Consider the following 25,815-nt stretch of genomic DNA (forward strand, 5'->3'; position numbering starts at 1 on the left):
TGGTCTGAAAACAGCCTCTGATGTTTAAAGTTCCACTTTGCCTGTTGGCTTCATGATGTTGTAGGGCTCACAGCTACTCCGCAAGGTTCATTTGGATTAAAGACTGAATGCAGTGAGATTTGTGTCAACAAATTCTCTCCATGCTTCAAGATGGAGGTCCCTCTTTGTTCCCCAAACAAAGACAAACGACCCCTAAAACCCACAGGTATCTGCAGATACCTAAAGGCGTCTCATTGGCTGATACCAACAGGAAATACAACTTCCAGGTTGAGACACAAAAGTGTCCTGCAGCCATCCCTTCTTCTCTTCTCTTCTCTTCTCGACTCCCTGAGGAACAGCATGCCTGCTGTCCTGGTCTGATCTTCCAGGAGGAAGACCAGGCCATCCCCCTCTGTCTCCAGCTCTAAGGGAAGGCCGGTGAGGCCCAAACCAAGTGGGCCCACCACGACGCTTCTAAGTTTCCTGCCTGTGATCTATACTGGACATAATCACAGAGACCCTCACCAAGCTTCTGGAGCCAACAGCAAACAACGCTACAACCACCAAAACCAAACCAGGAACCAGATTCTTCCTCAAAAGGATTTCTGCTTTCCCTTTCAACTCTGGACTCTGTGGTATAGTACTGGGCAGTTAGTAAGCAAGAACAAGTGTGTTAAGCTTTAATCAATGGTGTGATCTGTTGTGTGTTTAAGTATATTTGTTGGGATATTTTGTGTAGCTAGATCACTTGAAGTTGTATGATTAATGTTGCTCTACATATCTCAAGTTGTACATGTAATTTAACTATGACTCATTTGATTTGCTCACACACTAATCCACATGAAATATACCTTTAATTTGGCTTCTCACAACACATAGACCTTCAAGACCGCATGGTCTATTGTTCTTCAAGAACAAAAGGGCTTCCGCCATTTTTATTTATTTAAATGACCGCCTTTCGGCAGCCATTTTGTTACATTCTTTCTCACCTACATTTCCACTGTAAATAGTCTTTTAGATTAGTTATTGTGTATTCTGTTTGTCTTGCTTTATTTAGAATAAATATGTTTTTGGATTAATATGCTTCTCCCTTTAATGTTGCACATGAATGAGTGATTTGCTAAACCTCTGCTATGAGAAGAACTCAAAATTCCTTCAACCGTTACTAAATATTAATAAGGTAATTCGATTATAATTATATTCATAATTAATAATCAATGTTCCAAATTGATAATTTGTTAACTTTATGAGACTGATTAACTATGATTTGCTATCTTTTCCTATTCCTAAGTGAATAGGTGGTGCCCCAAAACAACCTTAATTCATTTAAAGTATTAAATATTAATTTAGTCAATTTCTGATAGCAAAATTGACCTAAATTAGCTTTACCTCTAAATATTTTGGTACCCCTGCTGGAGGCAATGTGTATCTGAACCAGATACCCCTACAATGTCGTACTAATTATTTTGAGGACAAACACCAACAGATGGTCGACGTGGCTCCAGATGTAGATACTGAGCAAGACTCACTGCCTCTATTTGGCTCTAGGTTAGGAGAGCACATTGTGCCCTCTTACTGAACCTTTCCTGAAAACCAGTTAGAACCAGATCAGGGTGCAGCTATTTCAGTAAGAACCATAAGTACAAGACACCATAGGCCTAAAAACTATTCTACTAAGTAGAAAGGGAAGGTGTCTAGTTTTTAAATGAAATATCACGAGGTGTCCAGTATGGGTTGGCTACTGAGTCACCATACAAAATTGACCAATTGCGACAAAGCCCAACCTGTTGCCTGGGTGGGTCCCACAGCCAGAAGAAAACTGTGAATTTAGGAACTTTTTGCCACTTGTGATCCTTTCTTGTGTTCTTTTAATAAATGGTGAGCTGCCCCGGTTCTTTTGATCTAGACTTGGTTTTTAGAAAAGACTCAAAACAAGTGAATACAGAGTGCGGGAGGCTTTAAGAGCCCCGGCTCTAACAGTGTTTAGATATTTAACATGATCCTGCTGGTTGTTCCTGGTCGGCCTGGGTCACTGTGTGTTTGCTTTGAATCGTGCCGGCTGCTTGGACTCTGTAGACCTGCTCTCACCTCTTACTTTAGTGAGGTGTTTTTAGGTCTTCTGGAGGAACCGATAGGCTCAGGGACATGTTGTGGTCTTTTCAACATAATGTAATGTAACAAATCCTGATTATTGACGGGAACTTGTGAATGTAAATCCATGTGGGTGTGAGACGAGCAGCTTGGAGGTGCTACTCTGCTCCCTGAGCTCCTTATTCTTCAGTCGGCCCTCCTTCAGCTGCAGGAACACCCAGGTTATAATAATCCAGCTCCACGTCCTCCCGTCTGCGGGGCTTCTGCACCCTGTAGACCCTGTAGACCCTGTGGGTCTGGAGAGACATGACGCACACAGATGTCACTTCCTGCTCTCTTCAGTTCAATAAAACAGACATAGTGCTTCATTTCAGTCGGCGGTCTAAACAACAGACGAGTGTCAGTACCTTAAAATAGAAGTAAGAGGCAATGTTCGCCACCAGCAGAATCAGCGTCAGGACGACCGCTCTGATGATAAAAGGTCTCGGATCTGGTGGATCTGGTGGATCTGATCAAACACACAGACACACAGTGAGACAGTGAGGGAGGTGGAAAGAAAGCGTTTGGTTACCAGGATAACTCTGGTTCTCTGAGCTCTGAGTGACGGATCTTCTGGCTTCTGTCCGCTGGAGGAACGCCTCTTGAAAATGGCGAGTTAGGAGCTCAGGGCTGCTGGGACAGATCTCACTCAGTTCTCAGAGAACCAGAGTTATCCTGGTAACCAAACATGCTCTGTCCTACAGTTCAGTGTTTGCTGTTGTCATTATACACTTTGTGTTACACAGCTCATATAGTAACCAAACATATACAATGACAGGAGTCACAGTTGCCCTCATTTATCAAACGGGCGTACGCCATTTAGCAATTTGGACGTGAGGAGGATCAGATCTCAGTCTGCTCTCAGCTCGTGTAAACAAATCTGAGTCAGCGTTAAGTCGACGCGTCTGAGTCTGAGAACTGATCTGAGACTATTGTATCGATGCCTGGAGCTGATAAAACTCTGCCATGTTTTTTTTATGGTGACAAACCAAAGCATGTTTTAGCTATATCATTTATTAATAAAACCTTATTAAAAATAAATACTCCCTGCAACCGTGAAATTCTTTAACCAGAATACGAGCAGAGGCTATTAAATGTTAATTATTATTATTATTATTATTAATAATTAAAAGTTGTCTTCTGCTGTTTACTGTTATCTGGCTCTGATACTGGAGCGTCAGCGTCTCCTCCACCAGCGGTTCTGACCCAATAGAAACATTTCAATCAGCCTCAGCTCCTCTGACTGGGACAGAATTATTATTAATGTAAAGAAGTGAATAATAGCTCTCGATCATAATAACAACAATATTTACATATTATATAGGCTATTAGGCTTGATATATCACCATGAATAAATGAAATATTCCAACCTCATCAGGAGTTTAATGCTCCACTGCTACTCTGCTGACAGCACCACTGATTTTCTTCCTTTTTACTTTTTCTTCTGCCAAACTAAACCAGTTTGTTGTTGCAGATGTTGGACGTCAGCGTTTCACTTTCTGACTCTGAGAAATTCCTCTTCTTTTGGATTAAAACTGACTTTAAAACATGTTTACCTCCTTCAACCACAAAGTTGTGAAAACTTTTAAGTCTGTGCTCCGAATGTAAAATATTCACTGAACTTGTTTGAGTTTATAACTATAAGTACTTTTATTTCATAAATCTCTGTCGCTGCGTATTTCTGTAAAATGTCTATATTGCCCCTGTTGTTATTTGTAATGGTGCAATTTGCTAATGAAGTTGACTTTAGGGGGAAAAAAATCTTCTTTTTGGTCGTATTGGATCCTTCGGTGCTGTAAACTCTCGGGGCGAGCCATCTGGGTCGGGTATATATTATATTATATATACTGTATACATTATATATAATAGTGCATGGTATTTAATTGACGCTTGTTTCAAGTCGCCACATTTATCAACAGCCGACCATTCTCACGCTGTGATTGGCGAGATACGAACGTTTGATAAATCCCACGTGAACCCTGTCGTAAGACAAAATCTACACTCAGATCTGCTCTCGTTTCTACGATCGTTTGATAAATGAGGGCCAGTGTCACATGCAGAAACAACAACATGCATGAACTCTGTTGGCAGCTGATCATTTTCAGTCTGTTTGATGAATCTTCTTTAACAAACCTGTAAACATTCAGCTTACCTACAACAGAGACAGAGAGCTGACGGCTCTCAGAGGAGAAGTTATGAGAGAAAACATGGACGTGATAAACACAGCTGTAGCTTCCTTGGTGGGCGGGCTCTGCAGCAGGAACCAGGAAGTGGGCATACTGATTGACAGCTGGCTGGGTGAGGTTAGGAAACAGGAAGTCAGCAGAGTGATTGACAGCTGGCTGGGTGAGGTTAGGAAACAGGAAGTCAGCAGAGTGATTGACAGCTGGCTGGGTGTAGTTGATTGCTGAGGTGGAGGAGGTGAAGGAGAGCTGGAAGGAGCCTCCTGGGTACTGATGCTGGATGGAGCAGCTGATGGTGAAGGTGGAGCCTCTGAAAACCTGAAACTCCTCCTGATGCTGCTGCTGCTGGGCATTAGAGACCCCGTCCATGGAGGAGGACCAGGAGATGTTGGGCTGAAGCAGCAGGTCTGTAAATACAGAGAGGCGATTGGCTGAAACAGGTCTGTAAATACAGAGAGGTTATTGGCTAAAACAGGTCTGTAAATACAGAGAGGTGATTGGCTGAAACAGGTCTGTAAATACAGAGAGGTGATTGGCTGAAACAGGTCTGTAAACACAGAGAGGTGATTGGCTGAAACAGGTCTGTAAACACAGAGAGGTGATTGGCTGAAACAGGTCTGTAAATACAGAGAGGTGATTGGCTGAAGCAGGTCTGTAAATACAGAGAGGTGATTGGCTGAAGCAGGTCTGTAAATACAGAGAGGTGAGCGGCTGAAGCAGACAGGTTCCTCCAGGTGTGTCCTGTCAGGTGAAGCTCAGCAGTCTATGTCTCCAGAAACAAGAACACTTCTCTACACTTTAGGATGTTTACAGTCCAGTCCATTATAAACCACTGACTGTCACTGTGACAGAGGAAGGAACTCACTGGAAACATTTCTGTCATTCATGATGTCATAGATGATGTCACTGACAGGCTTACCTGAACAGATGAGATCCAGGATATACAGAAAGGAAAATGAAAATGCACAGTCCCTCAGAGCAGATCCAGACTGGACACAGTCAGATCTGATCACCCAAACAGATCTGCCTGAGGACTCCTCTCTCTCTTCTACAGAAACAGCAGAACCACAGTCTAGCTCTCTGCAGGCAGCTGCTGCTCTCTTCAGGGTCCAGTCAGGGCCATACACTGGTCTCCATTCTCCTTCATGTTTCAGCTCCAGTGTTCCTGCACAGCGACTGTCTCCTCCCACCAACCTGACAGGCTCTGAACACAAATAAGAGAGTCATCAGTAAAAGAACAAAGTGAGTTTGATGAGAACAGCAATGAACCAAGTGAAAGCTGCAGCTCCTCTTCTACCTGAGCAGGTGAGTCCAACAGCTCTGCCAGGTGAGCAGGTGTTTCTATCTGAGCCTGAGCTTCTACAGTCCAGGAGAGCAGACTCATTTCCTCCACACTGGAACTCTTTGGTCCACATTGGAGCCTCCCCTTCTCCATAGAGCGCCCCCTGGAGGACTGAAGGAGCCCCACAGCCAAGCTCCCTGCAGACCACCTCTGCATCCTGCTGGTCAAAGTCAGCTTCACACACTGAGGACCAGCTCTGGTTAGACTGGTCAGACTTCAGCTCCAGTCTGCCTGAGCACAGACTGGTCCCATTCACCAGCCTGACAGAGTCTGGAGAGGAGAGAGAAGAGAAACAGAGAGGTAAAAGACCATTATAGATATATAGACTATTTATAGATTTTTTTGAGAGCAGAACAATATTAGGATTCACCAGGTGAAAGAGGAGTCTGAGGGAGCAGATATGGTGAAATTCTTAGATGAGCTGATATCTGTAAAGCTGGACATTCCTGGGAACAAACTGTTCATAATTGCTAAAATAATAATAGTTGTCCGGTTCTTTCATTCATTTTCATTTCATTTTATTAATTCTTCTTTTCAAACCGAAAAAATAAACAACATAAACTACAACAGCGTAGGCTAGATGCATATACATATTCACACACATACTCACATAGGCACCATTAAACAGATGTACATAAACATATAAACATTAACACACATACAGTATATAAAGCCCTATACATATACATGCATCTGCCCCGTCTAAGTAATAAGATAGAAATAAGAACCAGTTAACTTAATATTCAATACCCGTTTCCTTATATCATTTTGGTTTGAAAAAAAAGGGAGTAGGCTGAAGTATAAAATACTTATCTAGGCCTATCCCCTGATACTCAACACTTCAAAATAAGAAATTTTATCTCTATATATAGCCACTTAATGTCAAATAAATATGTATTATTATTATTATTATTATTATTATTATTATTTATTTATTTACTTATTTTCTTATTAGTCAACTATAGTATATCAAACAACTTAGATCTTAGAATTTCTATTACTCCCGCAAAGAAAACAAACAAACAAACAAACAACAACAAAACAAAACACTGAAGGCAGTTACAGGAACATCCTCATCCAGTTTGCAGGCTATACTTTTTTAGCATATCATTTTTCAAAAGCCTTTTTAACTTAACAATTGTTGTGCATGGTTTCATTTCATGGCTGCAGCTGTTCCATATTCTCACTCCTTTACTTGTAATGCAGTGATACTTTGAATTGGTCCTTATCAGGTGTTTTCAGTACATATATACCTCTCAGGGCATGTGTACTTACTCTGACCTGAAACAACCCCTGAATACTTTGTGGAACTTTTTGATTAATTACTTTAAACATAAACTGTGATATTTTAAAATCTACTAAGTCTCTAAATTGTTTTGTTGGCTGCCTGTAGTCAGCGTTACAAACTATTTTAATAGCTCTTTTCTGCACAATATATATCGGCTCTGTGTCTGTTTTGTAAGTGCTTCCCCATACCTCGACACAATAGGTCAAGTAGGAGAGAATAAAAGAGCAATACCATGTTTATAATGAGGTCAGACTGACCAGGGGCCTCATGTATCAACGCTGCGTACGGACAAAAACTTTGCGTACGCTGTTTTTTCCGCACACGCCACATGTATGAAAAGTGAACTTATAAAGTGAACATATCTAAACTCATACTACACACAACTGGCATTATTTTTATAGTTTATAGCTCTCGGAAAATTGAAGGAAAATGCCGTTTTCCACCATCAATAACCCGTTCTAAATATGAGGGGATAGATGATTTTCTTTCACCTATTTTCATATTTTAGACTTCACCTGCGTACTGCTGCTGACCGTTCAATAACGGTGGCGTTTAGAAGGAGCGTGTGTTGAGGGACCTTCTGCCATGGTGCAGCTCTCTGGTCCGGCTGGTTAACAGCCACAGTGACTCCTTATTGCTGATCCCAGACCTGAGGCACTAAAAAGCTAATTTTTCCTGCCTCCACCTGGAGATCACCACGTCCACCTCGCTGCAGTGGCAGTAAGTTGATTTGTCGTTTTGTCGATAATCAGCGGGCATGCCGGCGATTTATAGTCATTTGCATGTCATTTGCGTATTCATTTTGGGGAGGAGCCGGGGCGTGGCTGGTGGCTCGTCATGTGGATCAGTTCCAGCTGGTTGGGATGTATCAAGGAAAGGTGCTGAACCTGCGTAAGCACAGTTTGATACATGTGGAGGTGAGTTTGCGTACTTTCCTAGTTTTGGGAGTACGCCATCTTTCAGTATGAAAGCTACGCACTCTTTGATAAACGAGGCCCCTGGTGCTTAGCTTAGTAGCACTGCAATTGATTTTGATACCTTTAACTTAATGTAGCTTATGTGTCCCTTCCAATGTATTTCATCATCAATTATAACTCCTAGAAATTTAATAGAAATTGAACAAGTAACTACTGTGTTATTTATCCTCAGTTTCTTATTTCTTATTTTGGCGATTACCAAAAATAATAATTTTTGTCTTACTTAGATTCAATGTCAATTTGTTCTTGTCAAACCACGCCTTTAACATTGAAAGTTCTCTTTCCACCGTATCCAGGAGTTACTGCAAGTTTTTGTGTCATCTGCAAATGTAATGGACTTCAAATTATTACATACTTCACCGATATTATTTATGTACAAAATAAACAGAAAAGGGCCTAACACTGACCCCTGGGGGACCCCACAAGTAATGTTCTGTATTTTAGATCTTGTTCCTTGTAGTTCTACATATTGCTTTCTGTCCTGTAAATAGCTCAATATCCAATCGTATACTGTTCCTCTAATTCCATATCTTATCAACTTTCTCATCAACAATTCATGGTCTACGGTATCAAAAGCTTTCTTCAGATCAAGAAACACACCTATTGCATATTCTTTCTTTTCTATTGCTGATGTTATCTTGTCTACAAAATCTACCAATGCATGTGTAGTTAAAGTCTCATCTTTTAATGAATATTTTTTTCTAATATTTTTGACAGTTGTGGTAACAATGAGACAGGTCTATAGTTTGACAATACATTTAATTCCTGTCTTGTAGATAGGCACAACTTTAGCTAATTTCATTTTTTGAGGAAATTCACCAGTTAATAGGGACCGGTTACAGATGTGTGTGTGGGGTTTTGCTTTACATTCAATTATATGTTTTACCAGGGACATACTGAGTCCATCACAATCTACTGATTTCTTACTTTGTAGTTTTTTAACAATATCAATAATCTCGATCTCATCCGTTCCCTTTATAAATATAGTTTCTTTAATATTTATGCATTTACTCTCTACATTCTGTTTCCAGTGTTAACTATATCTTTAGCCAGATCAGGACCTACATTTACCAAAAAATTATTGAATTCATCTGCAGCTATATTCATATCATTAATCTCTATATTATTTCCATTTAAAAATTTGTTTGGATAGTCAGACTTCCCTTTCCTTTTCTTAATGATATTATTAAGCAGATTCCATGTAGTTTTTATATTGTTTTTATTAGCCTCTAATAGTCTACTTTAATACTCTTTTTAACAGTTCCTCATGATTATAGTCGATTTATTTTTGTATTTCTTATAGTTATATTCTGTATCCATAGATCTTTTCCTTAAGAATTTTTTGTACAGAGTATTTTTCTTCTTGCATGCATTCAGTATTCCTTTGGTCATCCATGGATTATGTACTTCATTTTGTTTTATAACTTTTTTAACAAGAGGGCAATGTTTTGCATACATGGGTATTAGGATGGTCAGAAATGCTTCATAAGCTTCATTTGTATTTTCCACATAAACAGATTTCCATTCCTGTTTCCATAGTTCTTCTTTTAGACTATTCATTGACTTCTGTGTTATTTGTCTTGTTATTTGAAAAGTTTTACCATATTTATTGTTCATATTAGTGCAGCTGTGGATGATTGCAAACACAGGAAGGTGGTCACTAATATCACTAATTAAAAGTCCACTTTCTATTTTCCGATCAATCACATTGGTTAATATGTTGTCAATGAGTGTAGCACTATGAGTAGTTATTCTGCTTGGGTGTGTAATAGCAGGATATAAACCTGAACTATAGATGGAATTAATGTACTCTGTAGTTGTGTTATGCTCTCCTGGATTTAACAAATCGATGTTAAAATCCCCACAAATGAAGAACAACTTTGTGTTATTAAAGTTACCCAGTTCAGACAACCTTTCTCTAAAGATGTCAATACAGGAACCAGGTTTCTATAAATACAACTTATTACTATATTTTTCGAGTACCATATTTATTTCTACTGTGACACACTCCATTATATTTTCTATGGCAAATGACATATTACTGACCACATGACTCCTGTACGATTTATTTATATATAAAGCAACCCCTCCACCTCTTGTTGCTGCTGGTCTGTTTATAAAGTAACCATCATATCCCTGAATCTGCACCATATCAGTCAGTCCCTCATTCAACCAGGTTTCTGATATCGCTTTAATAGTGAACTTGTTGCCCAACTGTTCTAAACAGAATACGATCTTTGAGAGATTTGTATCCAAGCTCCTGCTGTTGAAGTGGATCATTGATATTGTTCCAACTGTCTTTGCATGTCGTTTCATGAATTGCTCTTCTGTGTAATATTTACAGTCATGGTGGTTGTTGCTGTAGAAATTATTTTCAGGGTCAATGTCGTTTTCAATGTCCTGTGATTTGTAGACGGTATAACTTTTGAAATTAAGTTGTTCGTAATCTGGTAAATAGTCCGTCATGCAGGTTAATCCAGTTCTCTGACATCACGGATGACGAGTACTTTCGCTTCCTCTGGTGTTTATCCATTCTGTTTTATTTAAATCATACAGTTTGTTGTCCATGTTGCTTGAATCATTTTGAGTTTTTTCAGGACACGAGCTTTTCTAGCAATGTCTGCATTCTTTTTAGTTAAGTGTTCATTGATATACACATCCGTTCCTCTAAGTTTCCTTCCTTGTTTTAGGAGTGCTTGTTTTTTCTTTCGGTTTGTAAATCGGAGGACAATCGCCGGCGGTGTAGTTTTGTTCTTACTGGATGATGTGTAGCAAGCTTCAATATCGTCGCAGTCGATAGTAAACTTTCTGAGCCGTACAGGACTTACTACCTGTTGCTCCAGTGATTCCCTTTCGGCTTCAGTCTCCTCCGTTCCCCGGCTGTCAGCCCTCCCCTCAGCTGGAGCCGCCACACCGGCATATGATCTGTGCTTTGTTCTCAGACCACTGATGATTAGCTCGTTCTTCCGGGAATACTGCTCAAGATCGTCCACTCGTTTTTCCAGAAAAGTAATTCTTCTGTCCTTTTCCGTGTTCAGCTGCTTTAATGCCTGGATTTCGGCTACAAGGTTCATAATTGTCCTTTGTTGTGCTGCAATCGTAGTACTCTCTGCCGAGAGAAAGTCAAGAGACTTTTTTTATCTCCTCAAGCTCCTCAGGGGAAAAGTGACTCTCCTTAGGCGCCATGATTTATTCAGCACATGAACCGGATCATCTCCCCCATTGTATCTCATTCATATTAGTATTTGATCACATCTCATGACGTTAAAAAACATCTGTCAAAAATGTCAGAGATGTGTGAAACTCTTGGATTTCACTTGTGGACTTTGCCAACGTCTATTCCATCAATAATGTACGCCCACTAATGAGTTAAATGCTAATAATTGGATACACTGGACATGTGATGAATGTATTACTGTTTCCCTTCCATAGTCTCAATAATAATGAATGCATTAGCCTCTTGTCTGGGATAAAAAAACACAATTACCCCGATCACTTAATCTTTAATCCATTTAAAATCAATAATGAAAATGATTTGCAGTGTAATGGCTGTTATGACCCTGACTCAAACTTTTTAAATTTAGCAATAGATGGGTCAGCAAATTGTAAATATTATGATGAGAGTCAGTTTAACTGCTTCTGTCGTGCTCTCCCATTAGGTATAAATGTATTTTCTTCCTTTCATCTCAATATACGCAGCCTTCCTAAGAACTATGACTTTTTAATTCATTACTTGTCCAGTTTGGAACATGAATTTTCTGTTATTGGCCTTTCAGAAACTTGGTTGGCTACAGATGTGGAATCTAGCTATGACTTATCCAATTATAATGCTGTTCATTGCTGCAGAGAGTTAAGAGTAGGAGGTGGAGTATCCCTCTTTCTGCATAAAGATATCCACTTTATCCATAGAGAAGATCTTATGTTACAATCTCAATCTGTTATTGCAGAATCTGTTTTTGTGGAAATCCCCTCTTGTTCCTACTTTGGTGGGAAACATGTGATAATTGGCTGTATATATCGTCCTCCTGATACTGATATTGATCACTTTTCTGAGGCTCTTTCAATTACACTAGATCTGATAAACAAGGAGGGAAAATGATGTTATCTGCTTGGAGACTATAATATCAATAGGTTCATGAGTGAGAAACACACAAACAGGACATTTTTTGAATACCATGTATTCCAGTTATCTGTACCCTTTGATCTATAAGCCCACCAGAGTAACAAGTACTTCTGCTACTCTAATTGATAACATTTTTACAAACTCTTTAGGTCATAAAAGTCAAAGCGGTGTTCTATATGCAGATATTTCAGATCATTTACCAATATTTCAGTTTACATTTGCTAATGCAAACAAACAGACTAATTGTTTGGACTAATTTGTAATCTAATGATTACAAATGCAGACTGTTAAACAAGAAAAATACGGATCGTTTTAAATCTTTGATTGGTGATATATCTTGGGAAAATGTTCTTAAAGAATGTGATGTAGAAATAGCCTATCAAGTCTTTATGGACTCATTTAATTCAGTCTTTCATGAATGTTTTCCCCTGGTCAAATATGATAAAATGAGGGACTCTAATTATGGCAAACCTTGGTTTACCACTGGCTTCTGTAAAAAAAAACAAATTATATAAAAAATTCTTATCAAACCCATGCCTATTAAATTCTACAAATTACAAGAAATATAAAAACAAATTCACCCACTTACTTCATATCTCAAAAAAGAATTACTTCACTCAGAAATGTAAGGAATCTGCTAGTAATATTAGATCCACTTGGAAAAACATCAATCTACTATTAAACAAAACAAAAGCATCTTCTGCACTCCCATCACAATTTTTGAGTGACGGGAGAATAATAAACAACCCGTATGATATATCCTGTAGTTTTAATCACTTTTTTGTTAATGTGGGTGTCTCTCTCTCTAGTAGAATCAAGAAGACAGCTGGAAGTCCACTTGACTACTTGTATGGTCATTATCCCTCTGTATTGCAATTTGATCCACAAAGTGCTACTGAAGTACAGGAAATAATAGCTGATCTCAATAATTCTGCAGCAGGTCATGATGAAATAAGTGCATCACTGCTTAAGGAGGTTGGTTTTCATATTGTACAACCACTCACATACATCTGTGGAAAGTCTATGGAAAATGGAGTTGTTCCTAAAAGTATGAAAGTCACTAAAATTATTCCTCTTTTTAAATCTGGGGACCCTAGTAGCTTTACAAATTACCGTCCAATATCAATTCTGCCCTGTTTTTCAAAGGTTTTAGAGAAACTGGTCCACAAGCGAATTTTAGAAGATTTAGATGCACAAAATATCCTCTATGAACACCAATATGGGTTTAGAAAGAAACACTGGGCATACATGGCCTTATTACAGCTTGTTGACAAAATTTATGCAGCTATGAATAACAATGAATTTGCTCTTGGTATCTTTTTAGATTTGTCCAAGGCCTTCGATACAGTCAATCATGACATTGTTCATGAAAACCATAATGCTTCAGTTTTTTTATTAAAGACTTTGAAATGGTTGTGCAGCTATGTATATGATAGAGAACAATATGTATTTGTGAATGGTTCAGTATCAGGCAGGACTAAAATAATGTGTGGGGTCCCTCAAGGTTCTATCCTGGGACCGTTGCTGTTCCTCATATATATTAATGACCTTCCTGCTGTATCTTCCAAATTACTGATGACACCAACGTGATCTTAGCAAATAAAAATCTTAACTCCCTTATCTCCGATGCTTACAGTGGCATGGAACAAATTTCAAATGGTTTCAATCTAATAAATTATCTCTAAATATAAAAAAGTCTAATTTTATTATATTTGCTAATAGAAACAAGAAATACTGCAGAGATGAAACAAAAATTATAATCAATGGAACAGAAATGTCCCAGGTTACTTCCACAAAGTTTTTAGGAGTTCTGGTTGATGAGAGTTTAAGCTGGAAAGAGCTCATCAACCTGGTCTGTAGTAAAGTTACAGATCGCTTGGTGTCATCACGAAAATTCATGACCTGGTTAATCTGTCTACTGACTTTATATTACAGCTTGATTTATCCACATCTTATATACTGTAACATTGTTTGGGCCAGTACCTATGCCTCCAACCTCCATAGTATTTATCTTGTTCAGAAAAGATTTGTTGGAACTGCCACATTTTCAAAACTACTGGATCTTTCTGCTTCCCTTTTCCAAAAACTCAAGATAATGACATTTTTTCAGATCAATATATACCAAATATGCATTTTTATCTTTCTAAGTATATGTATATTCCAAATCCCATTCCTAAAGCTTTGAGTGAATATTTCCATGTCAACTCACAATTACATAAGTACAAAACTAGACAACTAACAAGATTACACCCGCCTCACTATCGTACGACCCTCGGGCAGTTCTCCTTAAAATACAGAGGATCAATACTCTGGAATGATCAATTCAATAGTTCAATACAGTTTTCCTCTCTGAGTATATACAAGAACAATTGAGTGGCTGCTCTGATTGCTCAGGTCACTAAGTAGTTCACACATTCATGCACAGGTACGCATGTACACACACACACACACACACACACGCACACACACACATTTCTACGCTTTTGTTTTATTTTACTTTTAATATAGTTATAATTTGCTTCATTTTTATTTTCATTTTATTTCATTTTATTTTTGTGTGACAGTTACTTGTTTTAATTTAACTTGTGAATTTTAATATAGGTAGAGGCCTGTAGAAGCCCTGTTGGGTTTCTTGCTGCTACCTTGCACCTTCCTTTTGTTCTTATCTCTTTATCCTTGTCTTTTGTCTTATTTGTGCAAAATAAAAAAACTTCAAAACATCAAAAACTTCAAGTCAGAGGATGGCGTGGTTCACGTCCTGGATGTGTGTGTGTGTGTGTGTGTGTGTGTGTGTGTGTGTGTGTTTAGGGAGCATTAATAAGAACTGTGTGTGTGTGTGTGTGTGTGTACTGCAGTCGGTTTCACTGTATTGTAATGTTAGACAGTTTCTTTTTTTCAAATATCTGCACTAAATGAGTTTCATCCTCCCTGATACGAGGATGTGAGTCCACTAAAGCTCTGCTAGCAGCCGGGTTTACAATACTCTGAGGGAAACTCTTGGCTTACCTGAACAGGTGAGATCCAGGATAAACAAAGACACATATGAAGATATAAGATATATAGATTATAAACCACTGACTGTCACTGTGACAGAGGAAGGAACTCACTGGAAACATTTCTCTCATTCATGATGTCATAGATGATGTCACTGACAGGCTTACCTGAACAGACGAGATCCAGGATAGGCCGAGAGGAATCTGAAGATGAAGATGAACAGTCCCTCAGAGCAGATCCAGACTGGACACAGTAAGACCTGATCATCCACACAGATCTGTCTGAGGACTCCCATCTCTGTTCTAGAGAAACAGCGGAACCACAGTCTAACTCTCTGCAGGCAGCTGCTGCTGTCGTCAGGGTCCAGGCAGAGAAAGATTCAACCACTGGTCTCCATTCTCCTTCATGTTTCACCTCCAGTGTTCCTGCACAGCGACTGTCTCCTCCCACCAACCTAACACCTGGTTCTGAAGACAATTAAGAGAGTCATCAGTAAAAGAATAAAGTGAGTTTGATGAGAACAGCAATGAACCAAATGAAAGCTGCAGCTCCTCTTCTACCTGAGCAGGTGAGTCCAACAGCTCTGCCAGGTGAGCAAGTGTTTCTATCTGAGCCTGAGCTTCTACAGTCCAGGAGAGCAGACTCATCTCCTCCACACTGGAACTCTTTGGTCCACATTGGAGCCTCCCCTTCTCCATAGAGCGCCCCCTGGAGGACTGAAGGAGCCCCACAGCCAAGCTCCCTGCAGACCACCTCTGCATCCTGCTGGTCAAAGTCAGCTTCACACACTGAGGACCAGCTCTGGTTAGACTGGTCAGACTTCAGCTCCAGTCTGCCTGAGCACAGACTGGTCCCATTCACCAGCCTGACAGAGTCTGGAGAGGAGAGAGAAGAGAAACAGAGAGGTAAAAGACACCAGACACAGAATGAAAAGATTCTCTCTAACTATAATCCAGTGAATCAAACTGGACTGCAGCACATTTCCAACATTAGTTCATCACTGACTACAGAACGCATCTTTATAACACCAGAGACTGCTGCAATGTTCCCACTACATTTACATTTATTACACTCCATTTCTGTTATCCATTTTAAAACAGCTTTAATTTGTTTGCAAGCAACAACACAACATGATCATCTGTTCTCTTCCTCCTGCTCAGGAGAGATCTACAGCACAGGATAAAAATCTGTTTCCAGAATAACAGAAGTCAGCAGGCAGTCCAGGTGGAACCCTGCTCGGAGCCCTTTCCTGCCAGTCTTCTCCTCTTTCTCCCTCTTTCACTCTGTATCTCTGCCAAAAAGGTGACCTCATAAAAAAGTGATGGGGTTGGACTTCCTCCTTTTAAGGAGTTGCCATGGTGATGAACACCATGCAGGTGTGTAGATACTGACGGGTCCTGACTGGCTGAGCTGATCAACACTGTGTCCAGCAGGTCATTGGTGCCTGTTATGGTGACAACCAAAGAACCTGCTGCTGGACACTAGCAGCTCAAACCAAGCCATTCCCAAAGTAATGTGACCTGTCCCTAATTAAAAATCTCTGCCTTTATACATTATCAGGAGTTAAAATCATTACATCCTGTCATACCTGATGAGGCACGGCTGAGCAGAGCGGAGAGACAGTGGCTGTGTTGAGCTGTAATTTGTTTTGAAAAAACCCTGTGGAAATGCAGACTAAAGACTGAAAGTTGCAAAACTATATCAAACGTGCAGTGGTGGCATGAACTCGGGAGAGACTAAACCTGTAAAGAAACTGACCTACAAAGTTTGATGCTGAGTATAAAAGCTGAACTTGGTGCATTCCGTGCTGATTTCAATAAGCACTCAGGCGAAACGAAACAAGAAATAGCTAAATTAACGCTGGAAGTAAAATAAATGAAATGCAGGCAGAGATTAAAAGCACGAAAGGAGAAATCTCGGCCGCGCAACAACGAATCAGTGATCTGGAGGATAAAGAGGCAACTATGAATGAAATATTGACTCATCTGCTGGTACAACAAAGTCTCATGGCTGAGAAACTCGATTATTTTGAGAGCTAATCGAGGCAGAACACTATTAGGATTCACCAGGTGAAAGAGGAGTCTGAGGGAGCGGATATGGTGAAATTCTTAGATGAGCTGATATTTGTAAAGCTTGACATTCCTGGGAACAAACTGTTCATAATTGCTGCGCACCGATTGCCTCTCCATCCTCTGGTTTCTTTTGGGGGACCTGGTTCAATAGTTGTCCAGTTCTTAACCTGGCAGACAAGGCAGAGAGTTCTCCAAGCGGCCTGGGAGAAGAAGAGGGCCCCGATCATGTATGCTGATGAGAGGATTTATTTCAACCAAGACTACTCAGCAGCAGTAATGAAGAAGAGGAGCCAGTATACCGGAATACGAAAGGAATTACGTGAAAGGAAAATAAAATCTCACTTTATGTATCCAGCGAAGCTGAAGGTGTTTACTAATGGTGGGGAGCAGGTGTTCAACATGGCGACTGAGGCCACCGCGGCGCTCCAAGCGCAAAGCATCATGGGAACGCACAGTAGGGCGCATGATGAACGGACGGTGCCCTCCAGAGAACAGGCAGCGACAAAGACAGAGACTGATGGTCTGAAGATACTCTGCACTATCTCTCCTTTTCTTTTCTTTTTAATTCAAGTTTTTATTGAACATTTCAACCCTACAAGGCTCAGGTACATGCAAACTTAGTACATATACAACTTAAGTGCTTTCTGCCTCTGATCCTGATCCTGTCATCGTCCTCTTTACTCTTAAAAGTGGAAGCTTGCGCATAACTTTGTTGCATCATATTGAAACTGTGTTACAGATTAATTCAAATGCGAGAGCGCATTGTTGTGATCTTGATTATTTTATTACATGTGTGTTTTGGTCATTTGAGCATGATTAAACATGCCGCCTTCAATATGGCTATAAAAAGCTTGTTGCATTTTTTTTTCTTTTTGAGGTGTGGGGTATTGGGGGTGCTTCAACCCGGTTGGGACATAGAAGGGGGTGCGCGGCTAAAAACGTTTGGGAACCGCTGTCCTAAACAGTCTCGATGGTGTGTAGTAGTATCTATGTAATACATTATATTGTGTAAGTTTACCCCTTGCCTCTCTCACATATTTACCACAATCAGCCACAATTATTTCCCATCTATCACCTCTAATCTCTCCACCCAAGTCCCTCTGCCAAGTCATCTTTAACTGGTTAGAGTCATTACCAAGAGAAGAAGTAGCAATTTTGTAAAATAGTGAGGCTTTTCGTTTCATAAAGTCCATCATTACATTACATTACATTACATGTCATTTAGCAGACGCTTTTGTCCAAAGCGACTTACAATAAGTGCATTCAACCTGATGGTACTAGACGTAGACCACAGGAATCAAGTAAGTACATAACTTTAAGAGCTAACTGTCATTGCTACAGGAGTGCTATATGTTAAAGAAGAAAAGACTAGAAAAGAAGAAGAAGAAGAAGAAGAGCAATTTTTTTTTTTTTTAAATATATATATCATCACACCATCACCACATTATCAGTAATATCTTTTTAAAATTTCAAAATTTTTGAAAAACTTTTGAATGATAGATTATGCAAATTCTTAGATAAATACAAATTACTCACCGACAATCAATATGGTTTCAGAGCAAACCGGTCAACAGCACTAGCCTTAACAGAACTCACAGAAGAAATCACTAACTCCATGGACAATAAGAAATTTGGGATCGGGACATTTATAGACTTAAATAAAGCATTTGATACAATAAATCACAATATATTAATTACAAAACTAGAACAATATGGGATCCGGGGGGTAGTTTTGAATTGGGTGTGGAGCTATTTAGAGAGAAGGCAACAATTTGTGATGATGGATGGATGTAAGTCAGAATGCTTGGACATCGTGTGTGGGGTTCCGCAGGGGTCAGTGCTGGGACCAACGTTATTCAACTTGTACATAAATGATATCTGCAATGTATCGAAATATCTGAAGTTCATACTTTTTTCAGATGACACAAATATACTGGTTACTGGGGAAAATTTGCAGCAACTTCTGTCCACAGTCACCGCAGAGATTAGTAAACTAAAAAACTGGTTTGACAGGAACAAGTTATCTCTAAACCTAAATAAAACTAAATTTATGATACTTGGAAACTGTAAAATATCGGGAAACATCCAGGTACAAATAGAGGGTGTAAACTTAGAAAGGGTATATGAAAACAAATTTCTAGGGGTAACCATTGACGACAGAATTTGCTGGAAACCTCATATAAAACACATACAAACCAAACTATCAAGAAGCATTTCAGTCCTGTCCAAAGCAAAGCACTTCCTGAATAATAAATCATGGCATATTCTTTACAACTCATTAATATTACCATATTTGCATTACTGTTCAGAAATCTGGGGAAACACATACAAAAGCTCTTTACATCCGTTGTGTATTCTTCAGAAGCGAGCCATTAGAATAATCCATAATGTAACTTATCATGAACATACTCATCAACTATTCATACAGTCCAAAACTCTCAAATTTCCTGATCTGGTTGAATTCAAAACTGCCCAAACAATCTTCAAAGCCAGAAATAATATGCTACCAAAAAACATACAGGCAATGTTTTCTGAAGGGGAGGGAGGGTATAAGCTGAGGGAACAGCTAAACTTCAAGGTCCACCGCACACGCACAACCAAAAAGAGCTTTTGTATCAGCATCTATGGAGTTAAATTGTGGAATAAGTTAAGTGTGGAAGTACAGAAAAGCCAAAACATAAGACAGTTTAAAAACAAATATAAAGACATCATCTTTACAAAGTACAGAAATTTAGAAAAGCCTCTGTAACATGGACATATGTAGACTGTAATTTTGTAATATAGATTGTCTTGTATTTATGTTTATAATATTTATATATATATATAGTAATTTATAATATACATGTATAGGTTTTCACAATGTAATATAAATTGTTTATAGTATATGTATATATATAATATTTATAATATTTGTATGTGACTATACTGATTATTCATATATGTATGTATATACTGAGCCGTTAAGGGGTAGGACTAGATACGTTTTTTTACTTCTTCCTACCCCCTTTCGAGCTTGCAGAAAGTGTCTGTTTCTTTTAAATTTTTTTGCTTTTTTGTTTAGTTTTTATTTATTCATCTATTAATATTTAAACTTGTTTTTTTTATTGCCTGCATGTTCGAAATAAAGACAATCAATCAATCAATATTGTATGGCTTTGATGAAATACAACTCCTTATCTGCAAAAATTTCCAAAAGTTATCTTTTCCCATCAACTTAAATTTCTGCAACAGTTTATCATATGACGAAAACACCCCATCTTCAAGTAGATCGTCAATGGTGCTTAAACCTTTAGAGTGCCACTGTTTCCAAAACACAGGTTTCTTCCCAATACAGACATCAGGATTATACCACAACCATGAATATCTTTGTAGAGTGTGTTTGAGTTTAAACATTTCATGTACCTTGCTCCAAACATCCTTTGAATGCAGAAGTATTGGATTTGTAATGTTAGACCTTTTTTGTGATAATACCTCTATGGGTTGGAAAGGCAGGCATATCTCCTTTTCTACCTCCATCCAAGCCGCTTTACCCTCTGCAGCTGGCCAGTACCTTGCTATTTTGGCCAACTCAAAAGCTAAATAATACAATCTAAGATCTGGGAGACCCAGCCCTCCCTTTTCTTTATGTGTACACAACTTTCTCAGTTTAATTCGTGGTCTTTTCCCACCCCACAGAAAATGTTTTATTATATCGTCCAATTGTCTAAAAGTGGTGGGTGGTATCTTAATTGGTAACATCATTGCCACATAACTGAACTTTGCAACTATCATTTTTATAACATACATTTTCCCCCACAATGTTAGTTTTAATATTCCCCACTTATCAAGGTTTGTTTTTATCTTTTAAAGTAAGGGGTTAAAGTGTTGTGCCACTATTTTGTCCATATCCTCAGGGAATGAAGTATCTTGGCATCAAACTTTCTGTCATACCCACCTCAAATTAAACTTCTCCACCATAGATGAAAAACATGTCTTGGAGAGGGGCATTGCCTCAGATTTGCTCCAGTTTATAGAGTACCCAGAACATTTTGAAAAGGATTTTATGGTGTCCATCAGATGTGGCAGAGAAGTTAAAGGCTCAGATATTACTGCTAAGACATCATCAGCGTATAATAATAATTTATGTTCATTGTCTTCTCCCCTTACTCCTCTTATTCCAGGGTGTACTCTAACAGACACTTCTAGAACCTCTAAAAAGATGATCAACAATAATAGGCTCAGTGAACATCCCTGTCGGGTTCCTCGGGTCAGATTAAAGAAGGGGGAGGTTATACCATTTGTCATCACTGCTGCTTTGGGTTCTTTATACAAAATCTTTAACCATTTAACGAAGTTAGAGTTGAAGCCGAAGTGAGATAGGGTGGAGAACAGAAACTACCACTCCACCCTATCAAAAGCCTTCTCTGCGTCTATAGCAGGGGTGGCCAACCAGTCAGAGACCAAGAGCCACATTTTTTACTGTGTTACTGCAAAGAGCCACATCATGGGCACAGATGAACATCACCCCATCCCTTCCTTACACACACACAAAGCTTTGCTCAGCCAGATTTATTGTAAATGTCACACACCAACATGATAATGACAGAAATTGACTCCTAAAGTAGTAAAACCACAGGCCAGTCTTTTCAACCAATCAGTTAAACCAAGTCCACAAACATAAATAAAATAATTTACAATAGCTATTTTTCTTTTACTATGCATGTTACTTAGTGGGACTTCTGGCATTCCTTGCCTTTAACAATCTTCTTCAAATCTGGCTTGTATTCCGTTGTTGCCACTCGAAGCAATTCTTTCACATGGGTGTCAGTCAGAACAGATCGATGCTTTGATTTCACGTGTTTCAGGATAGAAAATACAGACTCGCAGACATATGTTGGCCCAAACATTGACAGTATCTTAAGCGCAGCCCGTTTGACATTGAGGTATTTTTCCATTGGCACACTTTTCCAGAACTCAATGGTCCCTTCCCTTAAAGCAGGTTTCAGTTGGTCCTCCTCACGAAGATCGATCATCTCCAACTCAGCCGCAGCCTCATCTGTGACTAGCGGGGCTTTCAAACAGTCCGTCTCAGCATTAAATGGGTCGACGAGGAACGTAATCTGTGGCCTTTTCAGTTGTAGATCACGTATCCGGGCCACAAAGCTTTCTTGCAGGTTTTCAACCAGTGTTGCATATCTGGCCCTTTGCTTATTCAGGGCAGCACTGGTGACTTGCTCGCTGGCTTTTAGCAGAGTGGGAAAATGTGTTAAATCTCCCTTTTGAATATGCGCCTGTTTGTTGACAAATGCAAACACACTTTGCACCAGGTCAGGCAGCATTTTTAACTTACCCTGCAAGGTCAGGTTCAGTCTGTCCAAGTGACACAGCATGTCGACCAAAAAGGCCAGATCCATAATCCACTCGAGGTCCGAGAGCTCGGGATAGTCCTTGTCCTTCCCTTCCATGAACAGTTTCACGGCATCCAAAAGCTGAAAGAAGCGAGAGAGTACCTGGCCTTTTGACAGCCATCTCACAGTGCAGTGCAGCGGCAGGTCACCTGGAAGCCCTTGGTCCAGCTCAGCAATGAGATTCTTGAATTGCCAGTGGTTAAGTGAATGTGTGCGGATGTAGTTGACGATTTCCATCACAGGCTTCATGACGTTGTCCAAATTCAATGATTTAGACACGAGTTGCTCCCTGTGGATGATGCAGTGGAAATTCCAAAACTCGGGAAATGTTTGGTCAGCTTTGCACAGCCCCACAAGCCCGTTCACAGATCCAATCATGGCTGACGCTCCATCCGTGGCTATTGCAGTTAGTTTTGGTATGGGCAGATTTGCTTTCGCAAATGCAGCCATCATTGTTTCTTTCACATCTATGCCACGGGTTCTGTCTTTTAATGGCACAATATCAAGGAGTTCTTCCTTGATCAAACAATCGTTTGACACAGACCGTGCAAATATTTCCAACTGAGGCTTGTCTTGTATGTCACAACTCTCATCTAATGCGACACTAAAATACTCACATGCTTGAAGGTCAGAGTGCAACTGTGATTCAACAGCCGTGTTAATGTCCGATGTTCTGCGTTCAACAGTGTGGCGGGACAGTTGGACGTCTGATACCATTCGTTTTAGTTTGTCGTTTTCAGGAGACAAGATTTCAACAACGTCACGCATTTTTTAACAAACTCCCCTTCATTGTATGGCTTTTTGGCCCATGCAATGTTCCAAGCCAGTTGATATGATGCAAGTGTTACAGTCTCTGAGTGCTTTGTACATTTTTTTGAAAACCTGTATCTGCTTTTCTGCCTGACTTTTCAAAGTGACCAACTTGTGCTTGCTAAGTTCAGTCCCTTTCGGAAATTCCTGGTCGATGTTAGCATGGAGTGAGCTGAAGTGGCGCTGAAGATTTGAAGCTTTGAAGCTTTGAAAGCAGCATTGGCCTTCTCTTGGTCTATAGTAATAGCAGTTATAGGAGCATTTTGGGATTGACTCAGCCACATCAAGTGTAACAGGAGTCTTATCAGTTGAAGTTCTATTTTTCATGAAACCGACCTGATTGGGGTGGATGATACTCGGTAAAACCAATTGTAAAGGTGTTGCTAAAATTTTTGTAAGAATCTTACAATCAAGGTTGAGCAGACTTATGGGTCTGAAATTGGAGGGATCTGCTAGCCTGGGTATACCCAGACTGCCTTGCGTGCTCGATTTAATTTCGAACTGCGAAAGGGTCTGGAAACCAGAGGGATTTCTTTCTGTTTTAGGGATCCAATCACAGAACGGTGAGGGACGGCAAGACGATGATGCGTACTACCGGGCAGACGGAAGCTTGTAGTTTTCTTACTGATCCAACATGGCTGCAGCAGACGCGAAACTCTCTTTAGCTGTAAATGGTGTTTTAAATAATTTAGAGCGAAAGTTCAAAGGCGAAAGGTCTCTCTGCGGCTCCGCTGTCCCCCGGCTCGTAGCGAGATCACCAGCATTACGGTACCGGGGCTAATAGCGGTAGCGCTACGCTACCGTTACGGCGTTAGCGGTAGCTATTAGTCCCGCTATTGTAACGCCGGTGATCTGGCTGCGAGCCGGGGGACAGCGGAGCCCCCAGAGACCCGCAGCAGCTTGTTTATTGCCCATAAAATCAGTGGATGTGTGTGGCTGAATGACATGAGGGGGAATAAAGCCTGAAAATAAATAATGTGGCAGAAAGCGAGAACTGGAGAAGCAAAGCAGCAGCAACACTCTCTCACAGACACACACACAACAAACATCCATCTCTGTTGCTCTACTACGTCATCTGGTATAACTGATCTGATTGGCTAAGAGCTACCTACAGACGCTTTTGATAGACATTCTAAGCGCCCAATAAACGGCTCTGGAGGATCGTAAACCACACCTCCTCTACGGAGAAATCCATTGCTCGTTGCCAGACTAGACCTCATTTGAGAATAGTCTGGTGTTAGCCAAGCTGGGGATCTGCAACATCTTTACCTGTTTTGGGAATTAGTGAGATTACCGCTTCATTGAAAGTTGGAGCAACACGACCCTTATCAAACATCTCCTGATACTGTTCTATTTCTTCTTGTGAGGCATTTGGAGATATAGAAGGTGAGTATAACTTCTCATAATACTGTTGGAATATTCTATTTATGTCTGTGCATCCCCCTGCCTCATAACTGGTATGGTATTAGCAGAGAATTTTTCCTTTAACTGTCTTGTTAATAATTTCCCCATTTTTTCTCCACCTTCATAAAAGTTTGTTTTCAATCTATGAAGTGCATATTCTGCTTTTTTGTTGTAAATCTCATGCAGAGTATTTAAGCTTCTATAGTTCTTGAAATTTCCCATTGGAAAAGTGTTTTGACAGATCTAATTCTTTATCTTTTATCTCTTTTTCTAAATCTTTAATTCTGGTAAGATTCTCTTTGGTCTTTTTAGCAGCTTGTGCTATGAATTTCCCTCTTATATATGCCTTTGAGGCTTCCCACACAGTAGTTATTTATTCAGTGCTACCAATGTTAATTTCCAAAAAGGTTTTTAAATCTTCCTCTTTTGTCTTTCTAAAAGTTGACTCCGACATTAATCCAGTGTTTAGTCTCCATCTCCCCCTCCTTTCAGTCTTTAGACTGGCCTTAATGAATAGCTTGACTGGTGCATGATCTGACAGAGAGATTGTCTTTATGTCACATTTAGCCACATTGTCTGCCAGGGAAGTACTTATTAGAAAAAAATCTATTCTGAAATAAGTTTTATGGCAGTGGGAAAAGAAAGTAAAATCCTTTACATTTGGATTTGTCAACCTCCATATATCTATTAGTCCCACATCACTTTTCAACATATGTAAGGCCTCTCTCTCCTTAGTCATGGGAGGAGGTCTGAATAAACTCCTATCCAGTACTGGGTCCATAACTTCATTAAAATCCCCAGCTACAACAATTCCACCCTCAGTGTCTCCTAGTATTTTGTTTACGTTGTGGTAAAAATTGGGATGTCCCTTATTAGGAGCATATATGTTACATAATGCAAGAGGCACTCCCTCGACCACTGCTTCAACACAGATAATCCTTCCCTCTGCATCTTTAGTTGGTTTTGGCAAAATGAAACTTATGTTTTTGTGAACCAAAATCAGAACCCCATTACGTTTGTTTGAGAATGAGCTATGGAATATATGTCCCACCCATCCCGCTTTAAATTTCTCTGCTTCCAAACCTTGCATGTGGGTTTCCTGTATTAGAACAATGTCTGCCTGATT

General features: G+C 39.7%; 1 pseudogene; it reads right to left on the bottom strand.

The window, feature by feature from the left end:
* Positions 1 to 2,228: 2,228 nt before the first annotated feature.
* LOC131990108 (scavenger receptor cysteine-rich type 1 protein M130-like) overlaps positions 2,229 to 25,815 on the bottom strand; it is a 70,716-nt pseudogene continuing 47,129 nt past the window's right edge.

The sequence above is a fragment of the Centropristis striata genome, chromosome 17, assembly GCF_030273125.1.
Source record: "Centropristis striata isolate RG_2023a ecotype Rhode Island chromosome 17, C.striata_1.0, whole genome shotgun sequence".
Taxonomy (NCBI): domain Eukaryota; kingdom Metazoa; phylum Chordata; class Actinopteri; order Perciformes; family Serranidae; genus Centropristis; species Centropristis striata.